At 50.0% G+C, this 13,898-nt stretch overlaps 1 protein-coding gene across 6 annotated transcripts in view; it reads left to right on the top strand.

The window, feature by feature from the left end:
• MAD1L1 (mitotic arrest deficient 1 like 1) overlaps positions 1 to 13,898 on the top strand; it is a 311,419-nt gene that overhangs the window by 204,476 nt on the left and 93,045 nt on the right. The gene's annotated exons all lie outside the window — the stretch shown is intronic.

Raw genomic sequence — 13,898 nt, 5'->3', positions numbered from 1 at the left:
TGCTCTTGGCCCAGCTCCAGGCCCTCTCCACTACCCCGGGACCCCTGCTTCGGGGGCCAAAGGGATGTGCCCCATGGTCCCACCCACGCCCTTTCCAGAAGACCAGGTAGTAGACTCTTATTTGTTTTTTTAAAAAAACCTTGCATTGAAAAAGTCCTTGACGAGCACCATCTTCTGTGCACCCACGAGTCTACTATCCAGAGGACACGGGTCCTGCCCCCTGAGCTTCCAGAAAGGTTGGTGGATCTCAGAGGTGAGGGCACTGCTGGACAGCCCAGGCCTTGAGGGCACAGCCAGCCTCCCTGCATTTCAGACCTGCTGCCCCTGCCTTCTCCTATAGACCTGGGGCCATGGGCCTCCGTGAGTGGTCCCAGTGTAACGGTGGTGCTGCCAGGGTGAGGCAGCCCTCCGGGCCTGGTGCTCACAGGCCATGAGCTTCTGGGCCAGCACCAGGTTTCTCAGGATCAGCCGGGGAGACTAGGGCAGCCACCTGGACCCCCTGTGGCCTCACGCTCCCTGCCGATTGGCTGCTTCATCGGGAGGGTGGACAGAGGAAGTCGGTGGTCAGCAGGACTCCACCGCCTGGGCTGCAGGCACCTCTGTGAGCAGTGGCCGGACCACCAGGCCCGGGCCCCTCTGCCAGCCCGCAGCTCTGCAGACTACAGCCGGTGGTCTTGCCCGTGGGCCGGGTGCCACTTGCAGAGTGATGGGGCCTCCCTGCGCTGACCTGTGCAGCCAGCAGCGGGGGAGGCGTATACCTATGGCCATCTCTGGGCCCGAGTCTTCTCCTTGGAGCCTGTTCCCACCTGCTGTGGATACCCGCTCGGGCCTGTGCTCATGTGCTCTGTGGGCACTCAGTGGCCTCTGGTGGCCCTGCCCCCTCAGTCCTTGCCGATTCTCATGGGTTATTCTGTATTGTTTTTTTCTCTTCGGTTTTTCTAGTTCTTTCTGAGACTACAATCATCTGGGGGTTGAACTTCCTGAATTAGTGCTGTGTTTTAAAAAGATTTTTGGTTTTATTTTCTATCTTTTTATTCTACTCTCTGTAAGATTCTCTGAGATTTATCAGCCTGTTCTTACTGTATTTCTAAAGTGATGTTTCCTAAAATTTCTTGTTGTTGGGTTGTTCCTTGAGGATTCTTTTATACATAAGACGCCTTGTGGCTTCACGAGCACACTGTGTCCGCAGTGTAGCTCTCCGTTCTCTGGGCAGCCTGTTCTGTCTCGGCTGCTTCCATGTTCAGGTCAGTGTGGTGGGTGTAAACCGGACCTGTTCTCTCAGTCTGGTTCACCCCGACCTCCAGAGTGCGGTGGGCCCAGCCATCTGCTCATGGGGCAGGTAGGGCCTGGAGGGGCCTTGGGACTGGTCCTGTCTGCGAGGTGTAGGTGCTACCATCGCCTGGAAACTGAGAGGACAGGACTACGGGGTAGCTCAGCATCACTATGGAAACCTTCCCGAAGTCCCCTGGCCACCGCGGTGACATTGCACTTTATCTGGTATTCCTCGGCCCGGAGACCTGCTGTTTCTCTCTCAAGAAAATAAACCTGTGGTGTTTTTCTAAGACAGGGAGAGAAAAGGGTGATGGGAAACAGAGATGCTGGCTTTTCTGAAGATCTCCAAGTCCCATTCTGGTCAGTCATCCTGTCCTGCCCACGTCCTCACCTTATGACTCAAAACCCAGCATGACACACAGGCAGGCAAGACCCGGAAGGGGAGCGAAGGTGGCCCACGTGGGACCCTGGGACTTGAGCAGGGTGGTGGTGAGCTCCCTGCGCCTCTGCCTGAGCCCCTGGACTGGGAGCTGCAGAGGCTCTGACCTGGAAGAACCACAGACACACATCCATCGGGGGATCGAGGGAGAGCCTTCCTGAGCACACCCACCCACGACAACCAGCAGGGGCACTCAGTGCCCATGGCCCATGTCTGCTGGGCCAGTGGTGACCCGTCTTCTTGTCCAGGCCCCAGAGCGGGCAGCGCCGCACGTGTCAGCAGAACGAGGTGAGCTGGCCTCCTGCAGCCCACTATCTGGATTTCCCTGCATCTGAGAGCTGGAGCAAGACAGTGGGGGCCTCCTCCCCCCTCTCCACTGCCCATGGCTCAGAAGGCCCAGCAGGAAGCCTGCGCTTTGCCCTGTAGCAGCCATGAGGTGGCCCTTGCTTTCCCGTCCCCGGGGTCCCTGGGACCCCATGGGGAGCCTGGCTTACACCCCACCGTGTGCAGTGTCCACCTCTACCAGCATCGCATGAACATGGCCCACGGGAGTGGGACATGCGCCCGCTTCCTGGACTAGGTGCTGCATCTATCCAGGGCTGCCTGCCAGATGCAGGGAACTTGGTTGCAGGATGTGGTAAAAAGTCTCGTATCGTACCCAGGCTGTCATAACGTGAATGAGAAAAGACAGTGGGCAGCAGAGCAGTGACGTGGGTGTTAGAGTTATCTGACAAGGACCGTAAAGCAGCAATCATAAAAATGCTGGAATCTTATTTAAACAAAGGAAAAAATGGTAAACCTCAACAAAGAAGGAGAAATTAGTTTGTTTATTTGACAGAGAGGCAGTGAGAGAGGGAACACAAGCGGGGGAGAGGCAGGCAGCAGGAGAGTCAGGCTCCCCATTGAGCAGGGAGCCCAACATGGGGCTCAATCCCAGGACGCTGGGATTGTGACCTGAGCCGAAGGCAGGCACTTAATGACTGAGCCACCCAGGCACCCCAAGGAGAAATTAGTTAAAAAAAAAAAAAAAGAAGAAGAAGGAGAAGAGCCCAACAGAAATTTCTGTTGACCTGGAAAATCCAGCAAGCAGAAATGCAGAGTTCACGGGCAGACTCAGAGAGGGCTGGGGCCAAGAGTCAGGACCTCAGAGGCAGACAGACAGATGGCATCAGTCAGACAGACAGAGGAAACAGGCTGACAGATGGGAGCAGAGCCACTGGGATCGGGGCCCCAGAGATAAACGTGCATTAATTGGAGCCCCAGGAGCAAGAGAAAGACCAGAGCTGGAAAAGTATCTGAACAATGCCTGAAAATGCCTCAGATTTGGTGAGGGGAGTAAACATGTGGATTTAAGAAGCTGGGCGCGAACCATACACCGTGTACGACCACGGAAATTCACATGGCACATCCTAATTAACCTAAAAATTAGAGACAGAGTCTTGAGAGAAGCAGCCTAGGAGTATTCAGGGACGCTACTTGGAGCCGTGCAGCACTGGCCTCGGGGGCTGTGGAGGCTGAGGGAACGTACAGGGGCGTTCATGTTCTGAGGGACACCAGCTGCCAGCTGGGGACAGTGTGCTTCAGGGGGCAGCAGAGAAGCCAGACGTCCCCAGAGTGTGAGCAAGGGACCCGCCCATGCCCAGCGACTAAGGGAGCGTCCCGGACAAGAGGACAGATGCGTGGACGGGGGGAGGATAGGAGCGTGGGCTGTCCTCCGCCCCTGTGTTCGCTGACTTGCTGACTGGCACATGGCGTTGGCGCTCCGTGCACATGGGGGGCCGGGCCCTGGGGGCAGCTCTGCTTCTGCTCCTGACTGCCGTGTCCTGTCACGCCGTCGGCTGAGCGACAGGTGTACCTTTGAGGGCCTGAGGCAACCACGGAGACAGCTGTACCATGCACTGTCCTCCGCACTGTCAGTAAAATACAGAGGAACCCTGAACGCATCCAAGGAGGGCAGAAAACGAGAAACAGAGGCATAGTCAGAGAACAGATAACACCACGGCAGATTTAAGCACAAGCAAATCAGTGATTACTTTTAATGGAAGTGATCTAGGCACACTGTTACAAGATGGAGCTTAGCAGGTGGGTGAAGACACAGGACCGCTTGTATTCTGTTGACCAAGCTTCCTTCAGCCACAGCCTTCTCAGCAGGGTGGAAGATGGGGCATCGTTTACATGGCCGCATTAACTAATACCAGATAAAATGTACTTGAGAGCAAAGAAGGTTGCCGTGGACATAAAGGTGCATCACACGAAGGCCAGTGTAGCAAGAAGGCACTACAATCCCAAGTGTGTTTCTGCCGAATAGCAGAACTTCAGAATGTGAAGTGAGAAGCGGTAGGACTGATGGCAGGAAGAGAGATTCACGTGCACAGTCGAGGTCTCTGCTCAGCTCGGATGGCAGGACCACTGAAAGGGACCACGTGAAGTCACGGAGGAACTCAGCATCACCGCCAACCACAGGGTCTGGAGAGCGTTTCTGGTACACTCCTTGGAACCCCCCTTTCACAGGCATCCGGGCATTCTGTAAGACTGACCGTGTCCAGGGTCAGAAGACACACTTGGAAGAATCAGTTACAGAGCACGCTCTCTGACCATACCAACCTCACACTAGAAGGAACAGGAAAACAGCAGGACCATCTCTTCCCACTTGCACGTTAGACAGCACATCTCTAAATAGCCTGTGTGTGAAAAAGGAAGTCTCGAAGGAGAAGTCAGCACAACTGAGTGGTCTTTCCCTGCGACACGGCTCCGTCAGCACCAAGGCAGTGGGTAGCCCTTGAAGGGGGAGGCTCCCAAACTTCTATTCCAACCTCCAGCCCCAAACAAGCAGAAACGAAGAATACATAGCAAACAATAAGGAAATCAAAAGCAAAAAAAAAAAAGAAAAATTACTGAAATGAAACATTCTTTAAAGAAGGGCAATAAAATTAATAAACTCCTTGCAAAACAGACCCACATGGAAAGAGAAGGCAGTCACCCGTACCAGGAACGAGATGGGGGCGTCCCTAGATCCCGTAGCCATCTGAAGGGTATAACGAGAGTTCTGTGGACAGGGTTAGGCTTACAAGTGCATTATCTTAGGAGCAATGGACCAATTCCTCAAAATCCACAGATTCCCAAACCTCAACCAACATGAAATAGATCATTTGCATAGTCCTACAAGCATTAACCAACCGAGTTCATGACTAAAATGCTTCCCCAAAAGATATTTCCAGGCCCACATGGTGTCCGTCAAGAATTCTGAACTTGAAGGGTAATTAACATCAGTTTTAAGCGGTCTGTTCCAGAAAACAGAGGAGGTTGTCAGAGTTTGGGGGGTGAGGGGTGCGTGTATCTCCAGGAGGATGGCATGAGCGGCCTTGTATGTTGACCCAGTTCTGCATCTTAACTGTGGTGGTTACACAGATCTGCACGTACAGTGGGATCTCCTGAGGGCCAGCAAGTGGGAACCTCTGGGGGCTGCCCCAGGGTCTGCTTTCCTGGGTTTGATATTGATCTGTATTTGCTTCACGTTGTTGCCACAGAGGGAGGCTAAGTGAAGAGCACATGAGCCTCCTTGTACATTTTTTGCAAATTCCTGTAATTATTTCCTACAAAGTTAAAGACTCCACACAGTCTTCCAGTTTGAGCCCTACCTTCACCCTGTTTCCAGAAGTGACTACTGGTAGTGCCTGTTCCTGAGACTGTAGAATTTTCTTGGCTTTTCCACGGCCAGCCCCGGATTTAGCTTTTTGGGTTATTTACCACTCCTCCATCTGCTTTCTGGCTTCTAAAGGTCTTTTGATGTTGTCCCTTCCTTTGTTTTCTTTGTCCTCGTGGGAGTACAAAGTATAGGGAAAAATAAAAAGCGAAGCCTTTGCTCTTGTTTTAGTGAGATTTTCAGGGAGATTGCACTTCAGTCTGTAGATGAACCACTACCTCTCCTGGAGTCATGGCATTCCTCCCATTCACGTCTGTTTTATAAACAGGGAAGCACAGCATTCAAACCCTGTTTCTTCTCGTGTTTTTACAGACTCTTTATAAATATCAATGGATAAAATAACCAAACAGAGTTAATTAATCCACTTCTGGAGTTTGTTTCCAGTTTTCAGCCATTCAGAGCAAGCTGCGATAAACATCTCTGTGCGTTTGCTGTGGTCCATGTTCTGACGGACGTGCAAGTATATTTTCTAGATCTCAGAAGCCCGATGGTATTTGGACCACAGAAGTCTGGCTGTGTCTAGAATTCTGATGCATCGTACTTTGGCGAGTGATGACAGGTCCTTGCTCTGGTAGTGGCAGTAACGGTTGCAGTCAAAGCAGCTAGCGTTGATTCAGTCCTCTCCGTGGGCCAGGCTCTGCACCTGTGCCTTCTCCGCGTTAGGCTACAGAACTCTACCAACTGTCCAAAGAGGGTTTTAGGAAGTAGTGTTCTACTGAGGCTAGTGAACCTACAAAAGAATACAGCCCCTAAAAATGCATCCCTAAAAAACAGGGAGCTATGCCTGGCAGAGTACCAGTGGCTAGGTTGTGCCATTGTACCCCTGGACACAGGTCTAAGATGGTGCGTTCTCTTTGGAGAAGGTTAAAACATAATGAAACCAAATACAAAGCCGCTTTCCTTTTATTATCACCATGCACCTTCAGTTCTAAAGAAGGTCAGCAGGGGTGCCTGGGTGGCTCTATAGGTTAAGCCTCTGCCTTTGGCTCAGGTCATGATCTCAGGGTCCTGGGATCGAGCCCCGTGTCGGGCTCTCTGCACAGTGGGTAGCCTGCTTCACCCCCTTCTCTTCCTGCCTCTCCCTCTCTCTCTGCCTGCCTCTCTGCCTACTCTTGATCTTTGTCTGTCAAATAAATAAATAAAAATCTTGAAAGGAGGTCAGCAATAAAATTACTCCCTACCTTCACCCCCACCTGGTGCTGGAGACATGTTTGATAGATGTGGACACATGTGTTTGCTATCACACTAAGGTACAGATAAAGTATAGAACATTACCAGCTTTTTTATATTTTACTTTAAAAATTATTACAGGGGCATCTGGGTGGCTCAGTCATTTAAGCGTTTGCCTTCAGCCCAGATCATGATCTCGGGGTCCTGGGATCAAGCCCCACATCAGGCTCCTTCCTCAGCGGAAAGTCTGCTTCTCCCTCTGCCTCTGTCACTCCCCCTGCTTGTGCTCTCTCTCGCTCTCTCTCTGTCCTTCTCTGTTACTCTGACAAATAAATAAAATCTTTTTACAAATTATTTATATAGTAAAATTACCTTTTTTCGTGAGGGGTGCCATTCTGTGAATTTTATTCACCCCCTTAGTCAGAGAACAAACTAATCTCATCACCTCAGAATCCCCCTTGTGCCTTCCCTACCTGCACACCACTGACCCGGTGGCAACCACGGACACCTTCTCCACGTTTGTCAATGATGTCTGATGAGTGGAGTTCTACAATATGTCATCTTCTGAGACTGGCTTTGTTCACTTGGCTTCAGTGACATTCATCCACATTGTTCATTGTTATCTGCATAAAGCCATTCCTCTCCGATGACTATTGCCTTCTAGTAAGTTTTGAGGGCAGCGTGTAGGAGTCTTCCAGCTTCATTCTTTCTCAAGATTATTTGGACTCTTCCAAGGTCTTAACCACACTCAAGTCTTCCTATCCCTGAACATGGGATGCCTTCCATTTATTTCGGTTTTCTTTCATTTCTTTCTTCTTCTTCTTTTTTTTTTTTTTTAAGATTTTATTTTTAAGTAATCCCTACATACAACCTGGGGCTCAAACTGACAACCCTGAGATCAAGAGTTACATACTCTTCTGACTGAGCCAGCCAGGTGCCCCTTCTTTCATTGCTTTTAATAACATGTATCAATTTTCAATATACATACTTTTATGTCCATGAGTAAGTTAATTCCTAAGTATTTTGTTCTTTTTGATGTTGTTGTAAATGGAATTATTTTCTTAATTTCCTTTTCAGATTATTCATTACTCGCATATAGAAATATAACTGAATTTTCCATAATTGATTTTATAGCTTGCAGTTTCCTGAATTCATTTATTAACTCCAACAGGTGTGTGTTGGTTTTGCAGAATTTTTTTAGGGTTTTCTAGATTATGGCAGCTGCAAATACAGTTTTACTTTTTCCTTTCTAGTGTGGAAAATTTTATTTCTTTTTATTGCCTAAATGCTCTGGCTGGAACTTCCAATAGTATGTCAAATGGAAGTGGTGAAAGCAGGCATCCTTGTCCTGTTTCTGATCCTACAGGAAAACCTTTCAATCTTGTACTGCTGAGGTTGGTAATAGCTGTGGGTTTTTTCAAATAGGCCTTTGTCATGTTGAAGTCCCTCTCTGCAGGTAGTTGAGTATTGCTGGTATGTCAGATGGCTTCCCTGTGTGTGTTGAGATGATCATGTGAGGTTTTTCTTTATTCTATTAATTTGGTGTATTGCATTGAATGATGTCCATATTTTGAGACAACCTTGCATTCCTGGCACGAGTCCCACTTGGTTGTGGTGTATGATCCTTTCAATATGATGCTGAATTCCATCTGCTAGTATGTTGTTGAGGATTCTTACCTCTCTGTTGAATAAGGGTCATTGGTCTGGGGTTTTCTCATGGTGTCTGCCTGACGGAGTACCACCGTAACACTGAGCTTGTAGAATGAATTTGGAAGGATGCCCTCCTTTTTAACTTTTTGGAAGAATTTGGGAAGGATTCATGTTTCCTCCCTTGGGAATGTTTGGCGGAGCCCACCCATGCAGCCCACCCATGCAGCCCACCCATGCAGCCCACCCATGCAGCTGTGCGGTTCCGCGCTTTTCTTGGCTCTGTTTTATCCCTGCTTCTGTCTCCTTCCTTGCTACTGGTTTCTTCAGATTTCTGTTTTATCTTGTGTCAGCTTGAGTAGTTCATTAATTGCTAGGAATTAGTCTCATTTACCCAATCTGTGTCTAGTCATCCGTGGTCTTATCGGGCAGTCCTTTTTATTTCCAAAAACATTAGAAGTAATGTCCTAGCTTTCATGTCTAATTTTATTAGATTTGGACCTAAGTATGTCTTTTCATGTCAGTTCTAAAGTTCGTTTTGTTTTGGTTTGCTCTCATACATTGCTATTACCTAGAAATGATTGATTTTGTAGTTATTCATTTTGTATCCTGAAACCTTACTTCATGTTCTCATCAGTTTTATGAGGGTTCTTTTGTTCCAATTCTTTGGACTTTTCTACGTGGATGTTCTGTCTTCTGTTAATTTGATTAGCTGAGGTCTTCGCCGAGTGATATGCTTTTGGTCTCCTCTCCTTGTGGTTTGTGCTGGTTGGGACGTCTGCACGATGCTGAAGTGGGATGATGAAGGCGGACACCTTTGTCGTGTTCTAGGTCTTGGGGGAGGGCATTCAGTCTGAAGCCCTTGAGAATGAGGTGAACTCTAGGTTTTTCGTAGGTGCCTTTTGTCAGCATGTAGAAGTTCCCTTCTCTTCCTTATCGTGAATGAATACTGAATTTTTTCAGGTCCTTTTTTCCCCCTTGAATTGATTGGTATGATCATGTGGTGTTCCTTCTTCAGACTGTCGATAGGGCAGATTCTGTTGATTTATTTTTCAGTATTGAACCAGCCTGACACCCTGAGGTGAGCCCTCTGGGTTGTAATGTATTGTCCTTCTCACATATTGCTGGATTCGGCTTGCTCACATCTTGTTGATGAGTTTTGTGTCCATATTCATGAGGGGTGCCGGCCCGTGGCTCTCCAGGCTGCGCCTGTCTGGGTTTGTACAGCATAATGCTGACCCAGTGAAACGGGCTGGGAGGCATCCCCTTCTCCTTTGTTTTCTGGAAGAGATGGTGTCGAACTGGCATCATTTCTTCCCTAACCGTTTGCACCCAGTAAAACCAACTAAGCCTGGATGTTTCTGTCGTGTGTAACGTCTCCTCTAGTCCTGGAATTACCCAGGCTGTGTGCTGTATCTTGGGAGAATTCGGCTGGATTGCTACATCGGTGCATCCCACCTGAACTGGCAGGTTCTGTACACACAGCTGTGTACATGGCTCCTTTCCTGTTGGTTTAGAGGATCTGAGGGGGAGACCTTTCGCTCCTGATACGATAACTTTGTGTCCTCTGTTTTGTCTTTTCTTTGCCAGTCTTGCTGGAGGCTCGCTGTGTCACTGGCCTCTTCACAGAACGAGTGTTTGGTTTCTTGCATTTTTCTCTTTGTTTTTCTGTTTTCAGTTTCACTGATGTCTGCTCTTTATATATCTTCCCTTCTGCTTGTTCTGGGTAGATTTTTTTCCCTTTCTGTCTAGTTTCTAAGGTGGAGGCTTAGATTATTGATTTGAGATCTTGTTTTCCAGTCCCTGCTCCCCTTCAGCTGCGTCCTGCAGTGAGCTGTGTCGTGTTCTTGTCGCATTCACGCAAACGTAATTTAGAGTCTCATCAGGCGCTTCTCCAAACAACGTGTCATTGAGATGTGCGATGTTAGACTTTCAGACATTTAGAGATTCTCCTGCTACTTGTCTGTTACCGATCTCTGGTTTAATTCCGTTATGGTCTATGAATATAGTTTGTACAATTTCTGGTTTTAAAAATGTGTAAAGGTTTGCTAAATGCCACAGGAATACGATCTGTCTTGGAGAATGCTTTCCTGTCCTTGTGAAGGACTCTGTTGTCCTGGGGAGGGGGGGGGGGTGCGTTGTTCCCACATCCATTAGGCCTGCCTGGTCCATGGCTCGTGTAGCCCTTTCTGCCGCCAGCATCTGCTTGTTGCAAAATGCTTGCTCAGTTTGCTTTCCTCCGCCTCTGGTACCCACCCCACGGGGTCTCCATGCTGTGCCTCCACATTGTGTCGTGGCCTCTTTCCAGCGGGCGGCTGGTGCCATATCCAGTGTCAACATAGCCCCTCGGCTCGCTCCCTTCCTCCTGTTGTCATTCCTTCTTTCCGTGTTTCTTTCTTGCATGAGCACGTACTATGTGCTAAGCACTGACTCATTTAATTCTCAAAACAAGCTGTAAAAAAAAAAAAAGACAAAAAACCAGTATGGACTATTATTTTCCCAGTTTTATAGATGAAGGAAGAGAGAAACGAGTATCTTGTCTGGAGTGATACCCGTAACCTTCTTTCATGCCCACTGTTCATTTTGGATTACATTTTGGTTTGCAGGAGGCTTGCAACAACAGGACAGAGAGCTGAGCACAGTGTGCCTAAGCCCTCAGATCTCTCTCTGACAGGGAGGGTCACCCCGTCGCGGGGTCCCACCCTTATGACCTCAGTGAACCGTGGTTACCTTCACATTCCATCTCACAGTGGGTAGGGCTTCAGCATAAGAATTTGGGGAGATACAGACATTTGGTCCATGGCCAGACCCCCGCTCTGTGTATGACTGACCCCAGAGCCTGGGCCGTCGGCCTCTCCATGCTCCAGCCTCCTCTGCGGGATTCCGACAGTTGTGTGCGGACACGGTCATCTAGGGCTGTGTGAGCCTGACACTTTGCTCTGTGCTGGAAACGCAGGGTGGGCGTGTGATGCACGGGATGGGGAAGGCCGCGGGGGTGATGTGAGCTGGCGGTCAGGGCCCATCAGGGAGGAGGAGGCAACAGGCAGTGTGTGCAGGCGGGATCTGTGGGTGCTCAGCCTGGACAGGTGCATCGTGGGCCACTGCCACTGGCTGTCCCCTCTCCGGGCCACTCTGGGGCCTCACTCCTGGCACTCCGTCCCCACACCATCACTGTTTCATAGTTCAGTGAGAACAGCAAGCAGCTGCTGTCTCCTAGCTGATTCTTGGACACACACACCCATGTGGCTGGCTGAGACTTCTCAAGCAGTGACCTGGGGTGGTGTCTGGGTTATAAAGCACCTCCACGTCTACAAAACATGGGGGTCCTCAGTTTCTAGAAACACACACAGCTCCTTGCTTTGAACCACTTGAAGGCAAAGCAGCCTTGTGAGTGGGCTCCTTCTCCCTCCCTCGGCAAGGTGACAGCTTGCTGGAAGAGGAGGACCAGGGAGAGAAAGTGCTCCATGTTAAAATGTGTCAACAGGTGTTAGTGGTGTCAGCTTGTCCTCCCAACTGTGGGCTGGACGAGAGCAAGCCGTCTCACTGACGCGCCTGCAGCCACATGCCTGCTTCTATGAATGTAGCCCTCAAGGGCACGTGCTCACCAGCCTTCAGAATCTGGAACATCCTGCTGCCTAGCAGCCCAGCGGGCCTTCTCATGCAGCCTGCGCCCAAGATGCAGGAGTCCTTCCTGGAAGGTGGCTTCTCTGAGGCGGCCTCGGGTGCTGGACTTTCCCCCGCCCCCGCTCTGGGGGATGCCTCCTTGTACAACCCTCGGTGAAGCCGTGACCCAGCAGGGAAGGGCAGCAACACTGGAGCCCGACCACCAGAGCCCGGTTCCCATCAGTTCCCATCGGTTCCTGTCGGTGAGGGTGGTGCATATCGGCGATCTGGCCAGTACCCCCAGCTCTGGGGGGCCCTGCAGCGGGCTTACGCAGGAGGGAGGTGGGGCACATCAGCCATGTAAGTGACAGTGAGCTGCACACGGTCAGAGCGTAGTGTGACATTCTTGCAGACACTTGTGCCCGCACGCCGCTGTCGGGCACCACACTCCTATGACCCGATGTTTGCTCTCCAGTGCCTGAGACCCTCCCTTCCTCCCCGACCCAGGCCGCTGCTCATCTGCGTTCACTGGAGCGGACTGTGTGGCACTTGAAGTTGGAGAGGAATGGACTCCCGCAGAGTCCACTCCTGTGTTTCAGTGCTCGCTGTTCGGAGAGATCTGTGTGCACAGACCGGCAGTGCGTTCCTTGTGGTTGCCGGCTCGACATGCCGCCGTGTGTCCGTGCGGGCCCTTGGGGCCAGCCGTTCACTTTCCCTGGCTTTTGGCCTTCATCTCCGACAGAGCAGCTTTAAATGACGTCCTCGTGTGGAAACGCACTTTATCTTCTCTCAGGTACCCGCCGACGTGTGGCATGGCTGGCGGTGGCGTGTTGCCCTGGTTTGGGAATCTGCCTGTCTGCAGAGTGGCTGCACCGCCCAGGATCCCCGCGGGCAGCAGACGGCCTCCCAGGGTCTTCTTGCCAGCACCTGGCCCGCAGCCTTCCTCGCTGTGACCATAACCGGTGCACGGTGGCCTCTGCCTGTGGTTTGGACTCTGTATCGCAAATGACCGATAGCGCGGAGTGTCTCTGCTGGTCGCCATCGGTGTCTTGCTCGGCACAGTGTCCCCACTCGTGTCGTTTTTCCCTGGCAGTCTACTCCTTGCCGAGTCTGAGTGTTCTCTGTCCATTCTCGCACAGGTCCTCTGTCACACACCTTCTTTGCAGGCGTCTCCTCCCATTCTGCCGCTCGCCATTTTGCTGCTTCGTGAGGCTTTTAGAAAGAAATCTGTATCATGTTTTTTCTTTTTATTTGTGATGATTTGGCTATTGTAGCTGGGAAACTTCTCCTATCCCAGATTCACATGTTTTCCTGAATATTCTTGGGAATTTTATAATTTTTCAACTTATGTGGAGGTTTATATTTCCATTTTGAGTTATTTTTTTATATTATACACATTATAGAATCTGAGGTTTGTTTTTTTGTTTTGTTTTGTTTTGTTTTTGAATGAATACCCAGCTGTTCCAGCACTGTTTGTTAAACAGACATTGTTTCAGGGTGCTGGGGTGGCTCAGTCGAACAAGAGTCTAACTCTTGATTTCGGGCTGTCGTGAGCTCTGCGTCCTGGGATCAAGCCTCATGTCTGGCTCGGTGCTCAGCGGGGTGTCTGCTGCAGATTCCTCTCCTTCCTCTGCCCCTCCTCTGGCTTGCATGCATGCTCTCTCTCACTCTCTCTAAAATAGTTAAATAAATCTTAAAACAACAACAACAACAACAACAGAACAAGCATCCTTTCTGTGCTGGATTGCCTTTGAAAATGTATCAGAACACACTGTCCACGTGTAGGTGTTTATTTCTGGGGCCTCTTGTTTTTCCTCACTGACTTCAGGCCAGGGCTATTGTGGTCACTGTGGCTTTTCGACAGTTCTTGAAATTAGGTTGTTCGCTCTCCCAACCTTTTCCCCATTGTTGTTTTGAGCATTCTGGGCCTGATACATTTCCATGTGACTTTTAGAATGAGCTTGTTTGTACAGAGAAATGTGTGGGATTTGACTGGGATGGTTTGGGTTCTCTTGACGGTGTGGGGAGAAGTTATATCTCATCAGGCCAGCCCTCCAGCCACAG

The sequence above is a fragment of the Mustela lutreola genome, chromosome 17 (assembly GCF_030435805.1).
Source record: "Mustela lutreola isolate mMusLut2 chromosome 17, mMusLut2.pri, whole genome shotgun sequence".
NCBI classification, from domain to species: domain Eukaryota; kingdom Metazoa; phylum Chordata; class Mammalia; order Carnivora; family Mustelidae; genus Mustela; species Mustela lutreola.
This window is presented reverse-complemented; position numbering and strand designations above follow the sequence as displayed.